This window comes from Lygodium microphyllum, chromosome 4 (assembly GCF_053477565.2).
Source record: "Lygodium microphyllum isolate KBCC chromosome 4, Lygodium_microphyllum_v1.1.10, whole genome shotgun sequence".
NCBI classification, from domain to species: Eukaryota; Viridiplantae; Streptophyta; class Polypodiopsida; order Schizaeales; family Lygodiaceae; genus Lygodium; species Lygodium microphyllum.
Window position 1 is genome coordinate 32,627,614 of NC_141138.1, and position 23,178 is coordinate 32,650,791.

At 44.2% G+C, this 23,178-nt stretch overlaps 1 protein-coding gene across 4 annotated transcripts in view; it reads left to right on the forward strand.

Moving 5' to 3' along the window:
* Positions 1–23,178, forward strand: part of LOC148036925 (RAF-like serine/threonine-protein kinase 20) — a 55,536-nt gene that overhangs the window by 5,082 nt on the left and 27,276 nt on the right. The window lies entirely within an intron of this gene.

The window sequence follows — 23,178 nt, forward strand, 5'->3', positions numbered from 1 at the left end:
TCATTGACGATTGACTACTGGCTCTTGCTTCTTGCTTGGTACATCATTTGTTTCTTGGAGCAGCAAGAAGCAATCGATAGTATCCCTTTCTTTTACAGAGGCAGATTATAGAGTAGCATAAACTACGACAAGGGAGGTATGTGCTTCTGGAGATGGATAGGGGAGCTTAGCTGTCCTCAAAGCCATGCCACTTCTATCCTATGCAAAAACTAGAGTCGTGCAGCCATTTCTTAGAAATCAGTGTTTTGTGTATGGATCAAGCATTTTGGGATCCAATATGATTAAAATCGAGAGAAGATATTGGAAGACAGAGGATAATTTGGGGGACGTGAAACTTGTCAGAAGTCATGTTTGTCATGCCTTATCATCTCTTGCTTGTGAACCTCAGTCTGAGTCAAACGAGGACTTTAGGAGCTCTGACTTGTCTATCACTTGTTTTGATGGAGGAGGTAGTGTTGAGCTAAAACACGCTTTTCAGCTGATTAGCATTCTTAAACAGCCCCGAAACACACCTAATTAATGAAAAACCCTAAAAAGGGGAGCGGTCCGAGTTAGCGGTCTCCCAAAAACCCTAAATTTTGGGGCACCCTTCCACATCTATGAATAGACAGGCTGCCCCCATTCAGCCTTATTCCGTCTGTGCAGGTTTCACACTCTCGAGTGTAGATTTCAGCCATCAGTCTTCCTCCACATGGCTGTCTAGCCTTTGCGACTGCTGCCACCTCTCCATCCAGCCTTTTAGTGCCCGAGCGCCTTCTTCCAGTTGTCGCCCAGTGTCTGGCGCCATCCCTCCTGCTATGTTTGGCCTTGTTCCTTATCGCCAGCACCTCCACCCTCATTTGCTCTCTGTGTTTGCAACTTCTGGCTGTTGGCGACAGTAGGCAGCCCTCCTCTTCCATTAGGCGACCTCCAGTACTGTGCATTTTGGTCCTCCACTACTAGGCGATTGCTAGTTGATGCTCTCTTCCATCAAGCGACACTTTGTTTGCTGCATTTGCAGCTTTTTGGGGGCGCCCTCTGCCCTTTGCATCTTCTACAGCTTGCGTTTGGTTCTCTAGCAGTCTCTGGTACCATCGTTTTGCAGTTTCCTCTCTCTTCACACTCCGATTGGTGGTCACAGACTTGGGATCCGTTTCCGGTGGACATCACACTCCGACATTGCTTTGCCCTTGAGCACACTGTATACTCTTACATTCGTTTACAGCATTCATTCACTTTAGAGTTGTGTTCTCTCTCTCCCTTTGAGTTTCTGAGTTTTGCGTTTAGGGTTTGAGTTTTTGCTCTCTATGTCTATGCTTGTCTCTTTGTGTTTCTGTCGTGGTCGTACGCTCTGTGTCTGTAGTGCAAACCCTACTGTTTTCTTCACATCGTATTAGAGCCGGTGCTCTTGTAAAGAGTATCCTGCGGATATTGTGGAGAGCTAGTCTTTGTGCGAGGCACACTACGACTTGTAACCAAATCACAATGTCCCAGACACCTTCTTCTCCAGTTTCTATGATGTCTTATCAAGCTTCTCCATCATTGGAGGCCTTGAGAAGGCATTATGGACTCGGTGAGGAGGAGGACACTCCACTTTCACCTTCACCTTCTTTTTCTACTCCTATTCGAGATTTCACTAACATGATAGAGGAGGACTTTGAGGAGTACTATCGCAACAAGTACGGTGATGTTTGTACCTCTCCTATCAATTTTGCTGTGAGGTTGGCCACCTCTCCGATCATAGAGGATATACGACATTCGGAATGTCTTGCGATCCATCTTCATCATCTCAACCAAGTCCAATGTCAGGTTTGTACAATTCTCTTGTGTTGCATGAATCAAAACCCTCGCCTATTTCTTCTTTTGAGGTACAAGATTGGGATGGCTTTGCGTATGTGAACTTCAATAGAGGGGGCTCATGAAGCAGATGGAATTCAGGTATATCTATAGTTTCTGTTTCATTTGAGCATGTCACACACACTTCTCACTTCCCTTCCATCCCACCCTCTTCTATATCACACCTTGATCACTTCTCATCATCTTTCCAAAACCTTGGATTACACTCCACATCTGCATCACACACCCTAGGGGTTGGATCTTCTATCTCTGCTCCTAGCACCTTTTCCTTCTCCATCCTATTCTCTACCTCTTTGCACCATGGTACTTCGTTTGGGAGAATGCCACCCTTTAACACATTACCTCTCACCTTTCAACAAATGAGCATACGCATAACTCTTGGGTCGACTGTGATGGGCATCCCCCTCACTGTCCCCAGCTTCACATTTCACATGACCACTTGTACGCAGGGGTTTCCATCCTTAGCTTATGGTGTGTCTTCACACTCTCCTTGGGTTACACCTATGCAGGGATTTCCATCTTCTGCTCCCCGTGTTCCCATTCCACCTCCTTGGGTTCCTCATGTGGCTACCTTACCCATGCTTGGTAAGCCCATCCTTAACTATGGATCTACCTTGCACACTACCCACATGCCTGATGGGCGCTTTGGGCCCCCTTCCCAGGTGTACTCCACTCCCCCATCCTACCGACGCTATACTTTTTTCACACTATCCATCTCCGAGCACTATCACTCTTGTTGCAACAGCCAAGAATGCCTTTACGGATAAGACATGTTTTAACAGGTCAAATTTCACCACTTCGTCGAATTTTATGCAACAAGTGCTTGAGTTTTAGGGTCTTTGGGACCTCGTCATTGGTCTAGAGCCTATGCCGGACCCTCGACTAGCTCACCTTGACTACATTCGTCAATGGAGAGCCCGCAATGCCATAGCCAATGTTGAGCTGATGCAGGGATTGCTTCTTGAGTTTCACTCTCAGTTGTAGCACTTCTTGCTCGTGTCAAAGCGTTGGAGTCACCTTCTTGGCTGCTATACAGCTCGTGATCATACTTGGCGCATCAATCTCGACTTTGAGCTTCAAGAGTTCTCTATTAAGGAAGGGGATGATTTGAAAGTCAAGCTGGATGAATATAGGCGGTTACTTGTCGAGCTCGCCATACTGGCTCTCCAAAGTCAGATGACGATCAGGTTATATTCTTCTTGAATAAGTTGCCCGAAAAGTACTTCAATTTCATTCAATACATCATCTCCCAACCTAGATTGCCAACCTTCTATGAGTTGGAGTACGAGTTTTTGCGTTACGCAAGGTTGCATGATCAAATCCACAAGAAATCCTCATCACAGCCTTATTCAGAGCAGAGGGGGTTGGTTGCTTCTTCTTCGGGAGGGAAAACCACCAGTGGCAAGAACTCGCAAGATGCGAAGGCAAGCCAATCAAAGGGCGAATCCTCTTTCTTAGATGGAACCAAAGAATCTAGACCTATTTGGTAGCAACTCTTTAAGAAAAATGGTTTTGCACACACTGCCAGAGAGCAGGCCATGTGAACGAGGAGTGTCGCTCCAAGGCCCAAGGTCTTCCACCTAAAAAGCCTCAGCAGATCGCTGTGACTGTACAATCTAGTGGGGCTACGCCTTCTGCTCTTGCTTTATCTGCTCCTTCAGAACCCGTTGTTGCTGGACATATGACTCGAGTACAACCTTAGCAGCCCATCTCTTTCACTACCCCTGAGGGACTGGCTGATTGGTCTGCAAGTTTCGACCCCGTTGCACTTCATGCATCCATCTCACCTTTCTCTCCACCTCGTTACCTTGGCAAAGCCTTGCTACTGGACGTACGCGATGGTTGCCACCTTCTTAGACTAGCATGTCTCTAGGTCCTCTTGGATACCCTAGGTCAGTCTAGTATTCATTTTTCGCACTCTTAGAGTCGGGCCATAGGATTCATTGTCCTTAGCTTTTTCATTCTTTTGTCTTCCGTTGCATTTACTCACACACATACACATTCATTGCATTTATTTTGAGTTAGATTTTCTTTCTGTTATGTTTTGCTTTGGAGCATCTCACCACTAATCTCTGTGCTTGCAGATTCTCATCTCTTTTGTAGGGTTTTGTCTTTTAGCGTAGGGCTAACTTGCAGATTGCTTTGGTCCCACTTGGGCTAGAGACGTGGGGATGCGCACCGTTCCTTTCATGGTTTCATCATCCTAGGAGTATTTGCTCTTCTTCTAGCATGGCAGTTTCCCATCGCAAGGTGGATCGTGCAGCATCTCTCTCGATGCTATCATGGCGGTTCTACCTTGCTCTTCTAGCGGGGTGCTTCATCCACTTCATCTGTTTTCATTCCTTATGGTTATTGGCACCATATGAAGACCGACATTAGGCTCCTTTTCCTTCTTCGGCATCTACATCTAGGTTGAGAGGGGATTCCTACCCTCTTGGTATTCTACAGGCTTCAGTAATTTGTCTTCATCGGTTTCTTCCCCCTGTTGTACCTTACCCTTTGCATTGTATGATTTCATTATCTTTGTACTAGGGCACTTGGGCAAGTGAACGATTTTTCCACGAGGGACACTGTCCAAGTGGCACCTGCTGCATGAGCATTCTTCAACATGTAGCATACTTTGCATCTCATTGTGCAAAGCACCACTCGAGCAGATCCTAAGCTGTTTCCACTAGCGGCTGTTGTTACCATTACCTATTTTCCTCGTCATCGACTCCTTGAGTGGATGGTTTAGCTTGTTTTGTTTTGTGATGTGTTGTGTGTATCCTCTCTACTCTTGTCTTCTAGGTCACTATTACTCAATCGGCCACATCCCATAAAAACTCACTTATTCCAAAAAAAAAAAGGGTTCCATGTGGTTCCATCTGCCTTTGTAGGGCTTGGTAGGCCATTGGGCAGCCAATGTGCACCCTTTGTCCAATGCCCTGTCCTTTTCGGGGTGACTACTTGGATTCCCTTGGTAAGATAACCATCGTCTTTGTAGTCTTGGTAGGCCACTGGGTAGGCGATGTGCACCCGATGTGCACCCTTTGTCCGATGCCCTGGCTACTTTGGGGTGGGACACCTTGGGATCAATAAACATCACAGTGGCTAGCCTAACCTTTCGGCTCAGTTTTGGGCTTGAGATTGGGTGTTGAGCTAAAACACACTTTTCAGCTGATTAACATTCTTAAACAACCCCAAAACACACCTAATTAATGAAAAACCCTAAAAAGAGAAGCAGTCCGAGAGAGTTTCAGCGGTCTCCCAAAAACTCTATATTTTGGGGCATCCTTCCACATCTATAAATAGACAGGCTGGCCCCATTCAGCCTTATTCCGCCTGTGCAGGTTTCACACTCTCCAGTGTAGATTTCAGCCATCAGTCTACCTCCATATGGCTGTCTAGCGTTCGCGACTGCTGCCACCTCTCCATCCAACCTTGCAAGGCCCTAGCACCTTCTTCCAGCTATCGCCCACTGTCTAGCCCTATCCCTCCTATTGCATTTGGTCCTGTTCCTCATCGCCGGCACCTTCACCCTCATCTGCTCTCTGTATTTGCAGCTTTTGACTGTTGGCGATAGTAGGCAGCTCTTCTCTTCCTTCAGGCGACCTCCAGTACCGTGCGTTTTGGTCCTCCATTGCTAGGCGATTGGTGGTTGATGCTCTTCTCTATCAAGTGACACTCTGTCTGCTGCGTTTGTTGCTTTCTGGGGCTGCCCTATGCCCTCTGCATCTTCTACAGCGTGCATTTGGTTCTCTAGCAGCCTTTGGTACTATCATTTTGTAGTTTCCTCTCTCTTCACACTCTGACTGGTGGTCACAGACTGGATTCGTCTCCGGTGGATGTCACACTCCAACATTGCTTTTCCCTTGAGCACACTATAGACTCTTACATTCATTTACAACATTCATTCACTTTAGAGTTGTGTTTTCTCTCTCCCTTCTTCTATTTGTGTTTGAGTTTTTGAGTTTTGCGTTTAGGGTTTGAGTTTTGCTCTCTGTGTCTACGTCTATATCTTTGTGTTTTTGTCGTGGTCGTACACTTTGTGTGTCCTCAGTGCAAACCCTAGCAATTTTCTTCACAGGTAGCTCATTCTAGAGCACTCGGTTTATTGCATTTCAATGCACTTTCTCCTTTAATCAGGATTTCATGTGCATTTCTTGGGGCAATTTTTGCATTCTTCAGCTTGCCTCACCTGTTGGCCATTGTCCACTCTTTCTAGGATTTTTTCGAGCATTTTTGGCATTTTTACTAGCATCAAGTGTCGGTTGGTTATATTTTTGGCCCTACATTTCAAGTTGGCAAATTTTTGGGATATTTGGCTATTTTTAGCTATTTCCCACTTGGTAGTCTTATATATCATCATCTTCCCTCCTTCCTTGGCAGGTGTACACTGCGACTCGGTTATCTTTACCCATCTTCGGTGCTACTGTCATCATTAGCTTGATTTGGTGCCCTCACTGACGCTATGGGCTGTGTGCAGGGATTGATGAGTCTTCCTTCTATATTCAGCATTTGTTCCTTGTTTAGCGCAGGTTGCTTTTCTTCTTTTCTTATAGATTGTCTCTCTCTTTGTTCCTTTGTGTTCGAGTTTCTTCTTCTGTTGCGCACTCTCACATGGTATCAAAGCATGGTATAATTGCCTAAGAGAGACACAGAGTTGACTTCTAGCAGAGGAGACCATCCCTGACTGCCAAGCGGCCTTGCCACATCAGTGTTTTGCTGAAAACACAACTTTTTGCTTAGAGATGTCCGCTTTTCTTGTGCTAGGTACCTGTTTTATTACCCACTTCCTCTCTTGCTGGAGGCGATAGGCTTCCTCAGTTAGGCGACAGTCTTCTGCTGAAAACGTAGTATTCCTTGGTCAGGCAATAGCTCTTCTCAGCAAACGCACATAGTCCTTGTGTAGGTGACAGTCTATTTCCCTTGGGGTGGACCCTCTACATCAACTTTCTTGTGATCTTGTAGCTGTTTTCTTCTATTTTGGGGTTGTCTACCAACAAAACGTAGATTTTTTGTGGGTATCTTGTAGGATATCGAAGATGACTTATCACTAGTTCTTTATTGACTCAGAGAATGAGGTCTCTCTTCCTTCGTCTAAGAGATAGAGAGATTTTCGTGCTAGTTCACATGAGGACCGGAGGTCACCTAGCCCTTTTTACGGGATCCCTCTCCTTTCCATTCTCTCCATGTTTCACAAAAGGCCGTTCTATTGGCCTTCATATGCCTTTTATGGCACCCTCTATATAGGTGTCCATACTCTCGAGTCTCTTCTTTGCTAAAAAAAGACCGGCTTGATGGTTCCAACTACTCGCTTTGGTCGTGTAAGGTGGAGTGTATCCTTGATACCTTTGATCTTTGGGAGTTTGTTACCCACCCTATTCCTTATCTAGCGGAGGATCCTATCATTGGATTATCGATGGATCGTGTGACATTATGGAATCAACTGAACTCTAGAACTCGATCTTTCCTCTTTTGGGAGGGGGGATGAAGAAGAAATGGAAGTTGAAGGCTAAATAGAGGAGAGTTCTTTAGGCTTTGACTTCAACTCAGAGAAGTCTAAATGCCCATACTGTGGGAAGGGGACACATCCAAAGGAGAAATGTTGGAAGAAGTACCCTCACCTTCGATCAAGAGTGAAGGATGGATCTAAAACATTCGAGCCTTCCATGTCTACTCCAACGATTACCCATGAGTCAATATTCCTTCATGTTGTTGACTTGGAGGAGTCTTTTTCAATGGTTGTCTCATCTTTTGAGAGGCCTTGGCTGGTTGATAGTGGAGCTTCTAGTCATATGACTCCATGAGGTGATTTGTTGCAGGATCTATGCCCTTCTGAGGGTTCCATTACTGTTGGTGACATTGTTTCGGTGCCTATTTGTGGCGTTGGTACTTTGCCTTTATTTCTTGATTGCACGTCGATCTCCCTTTTACGAGCCCTTTATGCTTTGGATTTGGGCTTTCCACTCCTCTTAGTTTATGGCCTTACAAGGCTTGGTATTGGAGTTATCTTCACCGAGCAGGCCGTTTGTATTGAGGATTTCACTAGAAGGGCTGTTATCATGATAGGTTGGCAAGAGAGCAAGCTTTATAGGCTCCATTCCCATTCTCTTATACAAGGTCCTTTGAGGCAGGTGTCTATTGCTACACCCGCTCTCGCTTGTGCACCCTCTTTTCCACAAGTTCCTTCCCATTCCCCGCCCTCTCCTTTGGTGGTTTTCTCATACCCTCCCATCCCTTTCAGAGGGGGACGATCTTGATGATGCGGTGGTGGCTTCTGTGGCCCCTAGTGTTTTAGAGGGGGTTTTCCAGGATCGTGAGGAGCCTCTTTATTGGCAGTTGTTGAGAAGGCGGTTTTTGAGGTGGGAGTGAAAGTGCAGAGAGTTGAGAGCAGTAGAGTGAGAGAGAGTGAGCACGACACTTGATGTTCGGTACAAAGACTTGTGTACCACATTTTAGGTTTTGAATATATATAAAGTACAACAAGTGAAAGGGTGCGTTCACATCCGAGCACGGTAAAAGGCATGGTGAGCCTTTATTCCCAACAACCTCCCACCTAAAGGCAACGTGCTTGAAGATAGAGAAAAGAATCAACTAAGTCTATGTATGTACAAAGTTGAAAGACACATCTACTATCCAACCCCCATCATCTGGTGGCAATGAGCAAATCGCTCGGTTGGAAGACCTTTGTAAGAAGGTCTGCAGGATTCTCATTTGTATGTACCTTGACAAGCTCAATGCCTTTGCTATTAAGTACATCCCTGATAAAGTGATATTTTACCTCTATGTGCTTTGTCTTTGCGTGAAAGACAAGATTCCGTGCTAGCATGATAGCACTCTGACTGTCACAGTGGAGGGTAGGAACCTTTGTAATCCCAAGCTCTCTCATCAGATGTGAAAGTCATAAAGCTTCTTTTCATGCCTCTGTGGCAGCCACATATTCTACCTTTGTAGTAGACAATGCAACACACTTTTGCAGCCTAGATATCCAAGAGACTGCTCCTCCTGTGAACATGAACACATATCTTGAAGTAGACTTCTTGCAGTCAGGATGGCCAGCATAGTCTGCATCCGTGAAATCGACAACAGATGACTTCTGCTTGCCAAAGTAGATACACAAATCCTTTGTGCCCTTAAGGTATTTCATGATACCCTTCACTGCTTTCCAATGCTTTTTGCCAAGAAATGCCATGTATTTGCTAACCACTCCCACTACAAATGCAATGTCAAGACGTGTAGCAACTATAGCATACATCAAGCTACCAACAACTGAAGCATAGGGTATCTTGGTCATTTCAGCCTTTCCATCATCTAATGTAGGGCTGTCATCTACGCTAAGTTTCACATATGGAGGCAATGGTACATTGATAGCTTTCCCTCCCTTCATATTGAAATGTTGTAGAACTTTCGTAATATACTCTTGCTGTGACAGATAAAGAAGACCCTTTGATCTGTCTTTGAGTATACGCATGCCAAGAATGTGATTTGTCTCATTAAGATCTTCCATATCAAAGCTATTGTGTAGACTCTGCTTCAAGGAGTCCAAGGCATGAACATCCTTGCCTGCAATTAGCATGTCATCCACATATAAAACCAAGAGAATAAGGCTGCCATCTGCTGCCTTCTTGGTATATAAGCAGTGATCAACTTGAGAACGATGAAATCCCTGAGATTTATCCTAGGAAAATACATTTAATCCCTTTGCTGTCACAAAAGTCTTGAAAGGCCTTGGATACATATTTCCCAACATTGTCAGAGCGAAGGCATTTTAACGTCTTGCTAGTTTGATTTTCAGCAAGTGCGAGGAAATTTTTAAATTTATTAAAGGCCTCGTCTTTGCAACGAATTGGATAAACCCATACTTTGCGTGTGGCATCATCAACAAAGGTAATAAAATACTTCTTTCCCCCCTAGAGATAATCCTGGCATTTGTCATGTCACATACATTTGAATGTACTAACTCTAAGGGTGAAGACTCTAGAGAAAGAGATTTTTTGTTTGATGTTTGAGCATGTTTATCATAAATACAATGATCACACTGTTCAAAATCGGCATACCTCAAAGACGGTAAATAACCCAAACGAGAGAGCACTTTCATTCCAGATTGACTCATGTGTCCCAATCGGCTATGCCACAAAGAAACACTTGGCTGCTCAGTTATGGCGACAATTGGTCACGTAACTAGATACATGCAAAGAAGACAAAGTATCACTTTTGGACCCCTTGGAAACAATGCGCGAGCCCTTACATATTTTCCATTTGCTATCCCCAAAGGTGGCATGATAGCCTTCATCATCTAGTTGCCCTGTGCTTATCAAACTCTTCTTGAGCTAAGGTACATGTCTCGTATTATGCAAAACAAACATGGAGCCATGTTGAAATTCTAGTTTTACACTGCCAATGCCTGCAATTTTACATGCATAGTTATCCCCCAAGTGGACAACACCATGTACAACACCATTGTAGTCAGAGAACCACTCATGATGTGGTGTGACATGAAAGAATGTACTTGAATCAAGTATCCAAGTGTGAATATCATCCTCAAAATCTGCAATCATTGTATGTGCATCCAAAGAAGAAGCAAGAAGTATATCACCATCACTGTCATTATCATGAGTGACTACATTAACCTCTTCTATTTTCACATTGCTATTTTTGGCAGGCTGGTTGTCCTTGTTTTCAGCCTTGTTGGCTTCATTGTTTTTGTTTTTGCCCTTCTCTTTCTTTAGTTGAAAGCAATCCCTTTTGTAGTGCCCTTTTTTGCCACAATGATGGCACTCCACATTCTTGCCACGAGATTTGCTGCGTGCTCTGTTTTTAGAAGTGCCCTTGTGCTGAAATTTGCCTCTAGTGTGCAATGCATTAGAAGACTTGTTTGCTGAGTTATTCTACCTATTGAGTTCTTCCATCAGTAAAGAACTCTCCACATCAGAGTATTCCAGCTGAGCATTCAAATTACTCAAACCTGTCCTGAAAGTATTCCATCTTTCAAGCAAAGTGCATAGCAAGAAAATAGCCTTGAACTCTTCATCAATATGGAAATCCAAAGCAATTAGCTGACTAAAAATTGAGTTAAACTCATTCAAATGTACAGACATGGCTGTACCCTCTTTCATGCGAAAGTCCATCGTTTTTTCTAGCCAATAAACCTTGCTGGCTGCACTTTTTTGTGTATACAATTCTTCAAGCCTTTGCTACATTGCATATGCTGAATTCAGCTTCTCAATGTTGAAGAGCAAGTTGTCTGACACTGAGAGCTCAATGGTAGAGCAAGCAAGCTCGTCCAAATCATCCCACTCATCTTGTTCCATGTCTGCTGGTTTGATTCCCTTTGTTTTGATGGGCTTTACATGTTTCTTTTGCACCAAGACATTATAGCATTGTTTCTGCCAGATTGCAAAATTGTGGGCACCCTCAAGCTTCTTAATGTGCAAAAGATTACTGTTGTCACTGTTTCCAGCCATAATTTGCAGTCCCAAATTGACTAACCAGTCATCAAAGGCAAGCCCAAATATGACACAAGTGACCATAGTGCACAAGAGTACCAATCAGCAATGAAAATCCGAAGATTGCAGAAATTTCAGATTTGCAAATGAATTTTCAGAATTAAAAAATGTTGTATGTTGCACTCGTCAAGCAATTTCTGAAACAATTAGAGACCAAGCCAATAGTTACATGTGAAATCCCCAAAATTTCACTGCAATTTTTGCTCCAAAGGCATTCCCGAGCACAAATTTGACAAATTGGGTCAAAAGCCCCAAATTTTTAGAGGATAATTCGTTCAGATTGCATCAATTCAAGTACCCAAGTGCATATACCAAGCAACTTTTGCACAAATTGGTGAAATTCTACAAAAGCCCCAAATTTCTTGGGTTTAGTATGTATAAATTTCACTGAAATTGAAGAAATTTCATTGAAATGTCAAAAGCCCCAAAATTTCACGGGCAAATGTGCATTGATTTTACAATTTTTGAGTTAGATTGTCCACTTCTACGTTACAGTCTCCAAATCTGGAAAAAGCCCCAATTTTCTTGGGGGGAATTTGGCTTTGTGCCTTTGTGTGTGAACACTCGATGATGAAGAAAGAGAAAAAAAAGGATATTTCGTAAATAAAAATGTTGACCTTTGCCCATTGTCGCCTAGCTTAGCGTGCCACGTTCGTGGCGATTGGTCTTGGTCACCGGTTGCCCGTCGTTGCCTGGCCTTGTGTCTCGTCACGTGCTGTCTCATTGGCAGCCTGAACCAGGTTGTGTGTCGCCTGGCTGGTTGCGTGCAGGTCATGCGAGCCTGGTCACTTTTGCATAGGTCGTGTTGAGGCGGGTCGCGCTAACCTATTGCCTGTCAACTGCCTCTCTTGCAGCTGCCGAACATTGATAACTGGTGCTTGAAGCTCCTGCTTGCCTATCACGTGGCCTGACGACCGTCACTGGCTTCGGGAAGCGTGCACAGCCTGTGTGCTTTGATACCAGTTTGTTGAGAAGGCTGTTCCTGAGCTGGGAGTGAAAGTCCAGAGAGTTGATAGCAGTAGAGTGAAAGAGAGTGAGCACGACACTTGATGTTTGGTACAAAGACTTGTGTACCACATTTTAGGTTTTGAATGTATATAAAGTACAACAAGTGAAAGGGTGCATTCACACGGGAACACGGTAAAAGGCATGGTGAGCCTTTATTCCCAATAGGCAGTCTTCATCGACGGACTTTATTGACATTGGTATTCCTCTTGTCGTCCCAGGATCTGTTTCTTCCTTGGCCTTTTGCCACATCCAAGATTTGAGAGGGCGTGTAAGCAATCATTTTTGTCATGCCTTGTCATCTCTTGCTTGTAAGCCTTAGTCCGAGTCAAACGAGGACTTTAGGAGCTTTGACTTGTCTATCACTTGTTTTGACGGAGGAGGTAGCTCATTCTAGAGCACTCAGTTTATTGTATTTCAATGCATTTTCTCTTCTAGTCAGGACTTTATGTGTATTTCTTAGGGCGATTTTTGCATTCTTCAGCTTGCCTCACCCGTTGGCCATTGTCCACCCTTTTTGGGATTTTTCTTAGCATTTTTGGCATTTTTACCAACATTAAATGTTGGTCGGCCATATTTTTGGCCCTAGATTTCAGGTCAGCCAATTTTTGAGATATTTGGCTACTTGTAGCCATTTCCCACTTGGTAGTTAGTCATATATATCATCATTTTCCCTCCTTCCTTGGCAGGTGCTTACTCACTTAGTCATCTTTCTTCTTATTCGGTGCTGTCGTCATCATCAGCTTGATGTGGTGCCCTCATTGATGCAGTGGGCTGCGTGCAGGGATTGACGAGTCTTTCTTTTGTATTCAGCATTTGTTCCTTGTTTAGTGCAAGTTTCTTTTTTTCTTTTCTTGTAGATTGTCTCTCTCTCTTCCTCTGTGTTCGAGTTCCTTCTTTTGTTGTGCACTCTCACAAAATTAGCCTTATTTCTCAGATAGGTTGGTAAATAACCTGATTTAACACTAATTACAGCAAGCATAAAATTCGTATAAACCGAAAATGCAAATGCTACCACTTAATCTTGGACATTGAACACACGAATGGCCCCAAAATTGGTGCTCCTTCTGGTATTTCTTTAACTTGTATTGCTAAAGGTTTTGAAGTACATTGACAACCAACAAGTCTCTAAACCAATTTGCCCCTTGGTTTGCTTGGGAATTGGCCTTCAATCTATTGCTTGGATGACAAATTTTGCCCTAGACTTAATATTGCTAGGTTAGCCTCTTGAAAATTTTTGAAATCCCCATATTTAAGTTGTTGAATTTCAAGCACTAGGCCCCTATTTTTGAGCACTCTTCCTAGGGTGGCTAATAAACCCTAATTTTTGCTGTAAATTAGGGTTTACCAGCTGAAATTCTTCAATTGCATCCTCTTGGGATTGAATTTGGTTGAGATCTCTTGAGGGAAGCTATGAATTGATTGAGAGAATGGAGAGGAAGCTGGAGAGAGAGAAATTTCAGAGTTTCATCACCAAAATTGGCTGAAATTCAATGTTTCCCTGTTGTAAATGAACGATTGGATGTAGTCCACCATCAATAGAAGCTCCACATGTAGTCACTTGTCTTTGTGGGCCCCAAACTTGTTGTCACTTGCTTATAGACAGCCTATAGGGGCTGTCATTTGTCTCCAATGGCCTTCTAATCAATTAGGGGTAGCTCTTTGATAGTCTCCAATGGTTGGGCTGATTACCAATTGTTGGAAAATTGCGGCAACAGCTCTCTCTCTCCCCTTCTTCCAACCTCCATCCTGTTGCAATGAGGCTCCAATAGTCTTTAATAGCCTTTCCCTCACTTGCATGGGCAAGTTTTGCTAGGTGGCAGCCTTCTTATTGCATTTTTCAGCAGCCTAATAAAAAAATTAACTATACCAACCAACAATCAAATTGGCTAGGCCAATTTGTTGTCCAAGTATTCTTGAGCATTTATTAGCCTTAAATTGGCATTAATTAATTAATTAATGCATGGTTTCTAATGTCACCATTGAGCGTAATAACTAATAAAATCTTTTGGGCCAAAATTTGACACCAGGTACCATCTTTTTTTTTTTTCAAGTAAAATGTGGCTGATTATATTTAAAAAAAAAAAACTAATTATAATGGAGTGCTCATGCTCAACAGACTAGCTAGAGCTGATGAAAGTCACAAATACATCATGTATACAAGCCTCTCAAGGCGGTCTGGGGGGAGATGGGGATAGGAGCAAGAAGCCATGGAGAGGGGGTGTATCGCCATTTGGGCTTGCCTGCTTGCATCAGGAAAAATAGATCCTGGCCGCCCCAAGTGCGCATGAAATGACATCGGAGCTTCTGACGAGCCCTGGACTCGCCTTGCAGCTGATCCCATCGACCGTGGAGGGAGTGGATGATGGAGGTCCAGAGCTTTGCTAAGGTTGCCTGTAGTGAAAGTCTCTCTCCGTTGAAAGCCTCTTGACACTGCGTCTTCCACATATGCCAACTGGTAAGACTCCCTATGATCTCCCATACCTCAAAGCGGTCTGCTGTGGGCTCCAGTACTTGGCGGATGGGTAGAGTTTCCAAACCGACCATTGCGCATGACCCTGCCTCGATAATGAATATCGTGTTTTGCATCCCAGCCTCATACAGAAGGTAACGGCTCTGGTTAACTGCTTGCCAGCAGAAAGCTCCCCATGAGATATATCCAAGGTTGGGTGCTATACGGCAAAGGATGCGGCATGCTCCTCTCCAGACGAGTTGCGTTGCCTCACATTACCAAAGGCAGTGCTTTGGGGTTTCCAGAGGCTGTTGTGTGCAGCACTTACAACCTCCCTCCTGCATTTGGGCAAGCCAACTTTCCACCACCAAGCCTCCATGTGCCACCGGCCATAAAAATACGATGTCCTCCTCTACCTCTAGCTATCCCATAGGCGGCGCCGAAGGTCCGTCGGAAAGACTCCGTGATGTTGTGCTCCGCCCAGTGCTTGCTACGTGACGGCGCCCACTCCGTATCCTCCTATATTAGTACGTGTCTGGCAATCCTGGCGGTGTGCTCTAGGAACCTCGGTGGCTTCTTGGTGACCACATTGGCCGGCCATGGCCACCCTGATCCCACTCTAGCTCATCAAGTGGCCTGCCCTCCCAGATCCAGAGGCACCACTCCTTGAGCTCTTGCTAGAAGACAAAAGGGTCTAGTCGCCATGTCTTTCCTTGAAGGCCAATCACCCGGATCCTCTTTCATGAAAGAACAACTATCCCCTCATCCTGCTGCCCTTTGTCAAGAGCCATACGTTCCCCCTCTTGTATGGTGAAGAAGGTCCCAAGTGGAGCGCTGTCCACTCTACCTTCCATCTATAGGGGGATGCCTGTTGGTGAAAACCTAGCGGCCCATACCTCCTCTGGCTCTATCGGCTCTCGTATCGAGGGAACAAGCCACTCCTAAGGTATTGCTGTGTCTATCTTCCTTCACTAGCAAACGGTATGAGAGTGAAACCATTCGGGGTACTTAAAAACTGGCCGGTGAAAATCGCAGGTGTCTAGTTCTCGGTTGACTTTATAGTCATAAAGGGAGTGGACTATGATATCCTATTAGGCCGACCCTGGATGCGCAATGCCAGAGTCATCAAAGATTGGGGTAACGACTTAATCTTTCTTGGCAATAGAACAGGAGCTGTGAGGGTAGAGATGGACACTTGGAAGACCTTACCAGTCGACTTGGATGCTATCTCCGCGATTCTTAAAGGTAACGCTTAAGTTAAGAAGTCCTATGGGCCCTTGACCAAGTATATCCCATGCTCGGAGGATGAGCGAGACTGGATGCATGTCCTTGCTACGATCGACTTGCTATTCTTGGATCATGAGGCATACAAGCAAGCCATCAAGACAGTTGATAAGTCAAAAGACACACCCTCCGTACCAGTCTGCATGATGGCAGGAACCCTTCGTGGGCGACCTAAACCTGTCACATTCCAAGTGTCAAATAACAAGAGGGAACTCCAATAGATTCTGGAGTATTTGACTGGCAAGCTAGGTGGCAACCCAGCAGCAAACTTCAAGCCACTCCAAGATCTGTTAGACGAACCAAGGTGGCAACGACCAGGGTGCATGACTCAAACCTCATGTACAATTGGGCCCTAGTCTCTGATTAGAGACAAGAGGTATACCAAAACCTAGGAGACGATGAGCAGTTAGATGAAGATGACTCCAATGACGAGTACGAAGACTGTCGTTCTTTTAGTGATGAAAGTGAGGGTGAGATAGACACGGTGGAATACGACACTGAGGGACGAGAAATAGAACAAATCCGAGCGGACTCCAAGTCACAGAAAAAAAACGTCTTTAAGATAGAGCGAGGGGTCATGCACATGAATTGTGACCGCGCTTGGTTGGAACACATAGGAGCCATAGATTTTGAACAAGCAGGTCTAACCTAACTAGGTGCGACACCAGTGCTTAGAATAGAGTCACCCTCTGAGCTGCGACCTCCAGGAGAAACCACATTTTCTAGTAAAAATGACGAGTTCGATTTTGAGTCGGAAGTAAGCTTAGATGTGAACCAAAAATACCTGGACCATTCAAGACCAGACGCACCATGGGGGACCTACCCATCCACCTGAGGCGTAGACGGTTGAAGGAAGAAAGGGCAAAACAGCCTAGGAACACGCAAACGGAAGAGCAAAGAAAGCCGTAGGATCTCTCGAAGAGATTTACAAAATTCAAGAAGGGTGACAGGGTAGTAATCCTGTTGGGTGCCAAACGCCAAGGGCAAACGAGTGAACCCATCGAGGGACCAGCCAAGGTTAAGGAGGTGAACCTAGCACAGGAAGGGGAGACACCTCGACCGGTCTTTATTGTCGATGACTTGACTGAGGAAGAGGAGACGAGTCTTGTTGCTCTCTTGCGAGAGTATATAGATATGTTTACTTGGTTCTTAGAAGAGCTTAAGGGGGTAGATCCGAGTGTAGTGACTCATTACATATCCATGATGCCAAACGCAATGCCAGTCAAGCAGCGACCATATCCGATGAATCTAAAATACACTCATGCAGTCAAAGAGGAGATTGATAAGCCGATGAGAGTAGGATTCATTTACGAAATTGAGCATACAGACTGAGTGTCGCCCATAGTCATAGTGATGAAGAAAAACGGAAAGATTAGAGTGTGCGTCAATTACAAGGTGAATACTGCCACTAAGAGAGACAACTATCCATTGCCGTATATCAAGCACATGCTCGAAAGAGTGGCGGGCAAAGAGGTCTACAACTTTCTGGACGGCTTCTCTGGATACAATCAGGTGCAAGTGCATCCTGCCGACAAGCATAAGACTGCCTTCGCCACTGAGTGGGGTGTCTTTGCTTACATAGTCCTCCCCTTTAGCTTGACTAATGTCCCAATCACCTTTCAGCGCCTCATGTGCACCATATTTAAAGACATGTTTCGCAAGGAGGTGGAAGTCTTCGTGGATGACTTGTGTGTTCACTCGATGTGGAGAGAACACTTAGACAAACTCTGAGCAGTCTTTGAGCGGTGTCGCCTATATCGTCTCTCCTTGAACCCCTTAAAGTGCTAGTTCTGGGTGAAACATGGATGCATCCTAGGGCACGTGGTGTCGAAGAACGACATTGCCATTGACTTCTTGAAAGTCAGGGTTATTGTTGATCTTTCGTCCCCAATCAACTATAAGGGAGTTCAATGCTTCTTAGGCCATATGGGATACTATCGACGGTTTGTGTTGAACTATGCATTGATTGCTAGACCTTTGTACAAGTTGTTGATCGTCTTTGAGTGGATTGAAGCATGCCAACGGGCATATGAGGAATTGAAAAAGGCTCTGACTATTGCACCGATTCTATGAGCCCCAGATTGGACCATTACCTTTCACGTGCATATTGATGCTTCGAAATTCACCGTGGGGGCAATGTTGTGCCAACCCGACGAACACAACCTCGACTATCCAGTGAGTTTTGCTAGCAGACAACTCACTGAGACTGAAATGAATTACTTGACGATTGAGAGAGAGGGTTTAGCCATGGTATTTGCTGTAAAGAAGTTTTGGCATTATCTGTTGGCTACGCCTTTTACTTTCTTTGTGGACCATCAAGCCTTGCTATATCTAGTAAACAAACCCTGCGCTACAGGACGCATAGCTTGATGGCTTCTGCTTTTAGAATTCGACTTCTCCGTGGTTATACAGAAGGGAAAACAACACTACATGGTTGATCACATGTTACGCATCCCCACGGGAGAGGCTGCTGGACAAGGCATTGTCGATGAATTGCCAGACGTCCATTTGTTTAACCTTTCCAGCGAGTGAGATTTATTAAGGTTGATCTAATGCCATATTGGGTAGATGACATCTTCCAAGTGCTGAAGCACGGACTGCCTAAGCGACTGATAGAAAAAGTCCGACTTAGGCGACTTATCCTCAAAATCCAACCTTATGAGTTGATAGCAGGCCAACTATATAGGCTAGAGCAAAACGGATAGATGCGCATGCAAGCTTACGATGCCCAATGTGCTCGGAGAGGCGCACAACGGAATTGTTGGAGGACACTTTAGCGGAGACACGATAGCCCGCAAGGTGCTGCAGTCTCAACTGTGGTGGCCCATGCTTTTTTGCGATGCAGCACGATTTGTCAAGTATTGTGAGGAGTGTCAGCGGACAAAGATCGCGATTCGCAAGGATCAAATGGAGTTAACCCCAATCATTGCACGACAACCCTTTGAAAAATGGGGGATCGATTTCATAGGACCGTTTAGTCCAGTGGCACAGTATTTGCATGCCAAATATATAATTGTGGCCACAGACTACCTAACGAAATGGGCAAAAGCGAGAGCGATACGAAATAATGACTCTAGAACGACTGCCAAGTTCTTATGGGAGCAGATGATCTCATGATTTGGTTGCTCCATCGAACTAATCAGTGACCAAGGCACGCACTTCATCAACGCAGTGATAGCGTATTTTCTATTCACCTTTCTAATTATCCATCGAAAATCCTCTCCATACTACCCTTAGGCAAACGGGCAAGTAGAATCCACAAATAAGATCCTTATAAACGTTCTAACCAAAGTAGTCTCTGCTTCGCACAGCGACTGGGATAACAAGCTGATGGTGGCTTTGTGGCTTACCTTTCAACTTATAAAACGGCTATCGGCTAGACTCCCTTTAGGTTGATCTATGGGATTGAGGCAATTCTACCAGAAGAGTTCTTCGTTCCTAGCGTTGAGAATAGCACTTCAAGAACGATGGGAAGGGAAGGAGGTATGGACGCAACACCTGGTTGAACTTGAACGCCTCTAGGAAACTCGCCTTCTAGCCACTTGTGCTCATATGCGAAAAGACAAGACGCAAAAGCTGGTTTGACAAGCATATCAAGCGGTGCGACTGTGAACATTGCGACTTAGTGTTCTTGTACTCAGTTAAAGGACACAAGCAGAAAATGAAGTTTAGAGGTCTTGGGTGTTGAGATAACAAGCTCAACACATGCGGACATTAATGATGGACTGCTTGGTTAGATGGGTCCACACGTCTATACTTAGCACGTCGGTGGTTATTATGACTCACATGGCCACTGACTCATTACTTATTATATTCAGGTTGTTACACCTATTTACAGCTGGCTTAGTTATAGCGCCAGTCGATTAGTGTAGTCGGTTATGCATTGTTTGACTTAGTATGCCACTTTTCTTTATGTTGTATCTTATCTATACTGTGTGTACATTGTAAAGAGTGTGGAAGAATAAGAAGAAATCAGCAAGAAAACGTTTTGGCTTCTATCTCTCTTCTTGTCTCTTGAGTGAGCTTCTCCTTGTGCATTCTGTGTGTGTTCGGCGTAGCATCTTGAGCAAGTTCCCCCACCACGCGATTCTTGACATGGTATCAGAGCCACGTCACTGAGAGGTTGATTTCGAAGGTTGAACTGAAGGAGAAGAAGCAAGGTTCGAGCAAGCAAGCCACTGGTAAGAAGCTCTCCCATTCCTTCACTCTTTCTCTTGGACAGTGTCTGTGGAGGCACCAGAAGCAGGGCAGAGCAAAAATCTCAGATTGCAGTGAGATTTGGTATACGCGAAGAGCACTGTGTATTCTATAGATAAGGCCTTTAGGGCTTTCTCGCAGTTATTTTGGGCGTCTGAGGCCGTTTCAGGCCCCGTTTTAGAGCCGCAAGGTTGCAGACAACAGTTTCAGGGTACACTGTGATTTCGGCTGTTTTGACCGAAAGTGGGTGCACAGGTTACAGATTGCGAATCTGTAATTCTTGAGGTGTTTGCAGGAAGCAAACATAAGGTTTATCTGCAAACAGGTTGCAGATTGCATGTATTATCGAGCAGACAGTGAAAAAGGCTGTCTGGTGTATTACTGTGCACTACAGGTCGAGTGTTGCAGAAGATTTGCTTGCTGTTTGGTATTAGTTTTGTGATAATGGCAGAGAACAGTGGAAGCTCTATCATTGAGAAGCTCGACAAGAATAACTATCCTTCATGGAAGTTCCGTATCACGAACTTCCTTATTGGAAAATGCCTCTACGTGTTTGTTTTAGGTGAAGAAAAGGAGTCGGAGGTGAGTGATTCTCCAACTGCAGAAGAGACAAAGGTACGAAAGGAATGGAATGCAAAAGACAAAAAGGTTATGTATTGGCTGTCTGCAGTAATTGACAATAATATGTTGGGACATATTAGAAGTGCAGAGAATTTATATGCAGCTTGGACCATACTTGAAAGTATATTTTCCGTAAATATAAAGGCACAAAAGATTCAACTCAAGCAAGAGTTGAATACATTGAAGAAAGAGAAAATGTCTATCAATGAGTATGCACTGAAGGTAAGGAGCATTGCAGATGCCTTGGCAGCGATTGATGCAATGCCCGATGATGATGATTTGGTGTCGTCTACCTTGGGTGGACTTAACAATGAAAAGGCTTGGAAGTCTTTTGTAACTTCCGTATATGTCATAAAGTCATTTTCAGATTTCGATGAGTTGGTCTCCCTTATGATCGCTGAAGAGATCAACATGCAGAGTGAGACATCTGAAAGAAGTGGTGAACACCTAGGTCCAAGCTCTCTACTCCAGTTCAGGAAGAGGACGTGGCAGGTTTTCTTCAAAAGGCCGTGGTACAGGACGTGGTAGTGACAACTAGCAAAACAGATTGAATTAACAATTTGGCGATATGCAGGTTTCAGGAGGTGGTGGGAACTTTAGAGGCAGGGGGAGCTTTAGAGGAAGAGGTGGATGGCAGAACAGAGGCTCTAACAACTTTGGTATTGTGCGTCACTATTGTGGCAAAACAAGTCATATTGCAGCCCAATGTTATGCTAAGAAAGATGATATTTGCAGTGGTAAGTTACAGCAAGGAAACTATGCATCGTCTTCATGACAAAATGAAGACAAAAATGAACGTCTGTTTGTTATGTAGCATATGTTGAATGTTGTTACATGAAAGGGAACACATGATGGTGTTTGGTATGTTGATTCAGGTGCATCCAATTATATGACCAGCCATGCAGAATGGTTTGGAGAGATGTAGGATTTGCAAAATGCAGGTTATGTGCAGATGGGTAATGATTCATGCCACCCCATTTTACACATTGGAAAAGTTCCCTTGTCCTTGTACGATAGTAAGACAAAGAGTCTTTCAGACGTATTACATGTGTCATCTATTACAAAGAACTTGGTATCAGTCGGTCAAATGGTAGAGCAAGGACTGCAAGTTAGATTTAATGCAAAGGGCTGCTTTGTAGAAGACTTTAATGACAAGTGCAAGTTGGTAGCAAAGGGAAGTAGAGTTGGACGTATGTTTACTCTGGATGCTGGAATTTCTACTATGAATGCTGCTATGAATGCTAAAGGAAAAGGTGTTGTTGCAAATATTAAAATTTGGCACAAACGCATTGGACATCCAAATGTACAAAGGTTGAAATTAATGCAGTCCAAAGGGTTGGTTACAGGTTTGCCTACATTTAGAGTTGTAGAATTTCATAAGGTATACGAAGCATGTCAGTTTGGCAAGCATGCAAGACAGCCCTTTTCACATGACAGAGATGTAAGCAGAAATATCCTTAATGTTGTTCATATAGATATTTGGGGGCCTACACAAAATGTATCTCTTGGAGGCAGTTCATATTTTGTCACATTCATTGATGATTGTTCTAGAAAGTTGTGGGTATATTTTATGAAGGAAAAGAGTGAAGAGTTTGAGCACTTTAGAACTTTCAAGGCCTACATTTAGAGTTGTAGAATTTCATAAGGTATACGAAGCATGTCAGTTTGGCAAGCAGGCAAGACAGCCCTTTTCACATGACAGAGATGTAAGCAGAAATATCATTGATGTTGTTCATATAGATATTTAGGGGCCTACACAAAATGTATCTCTTGGAGGCAGTTCATATTTTGTTACATTCATTGATGATTGTTCTAAAAAGCTGTGGGTATATTTTATGAAGGAAAAGAGTGAAGAGTTTGAGCACTTTAGAACTTTCAAGGCTGTAGTTGAAAGAGAAACATGCTTGAAAGTAAAGTGCTTGAGGTCAGATGGAGGGGGAGAGTATCTCTCGAATGAGTTCAGTGATTTTCTGAGGTCTCATGGGATAAAAAGACAGTTCATATGCAGGTATACTCCACGGCAAAATGGGATTGCAGAAAGGAAAAGCAGGCATATTGCAGAAGTTGCACGCGCCTTGATGGCTGAAAAGAATATGCCTAAGCATTTTTGGTCTGAGGTTGTTCATACGGCTGTTTATATTATGAACAGAACTCCCATAACTGCAGTCCATGGGATGACTCCTGAAGAATGCTTTACTGGCAAGAAGCCTGATGTATCGCACTTGAAGGTATTTGGCTATGTTGCATACGTTTATGTGCCAGATGAGCTACGGAAGAAGCTTGATCCAAAGGCAA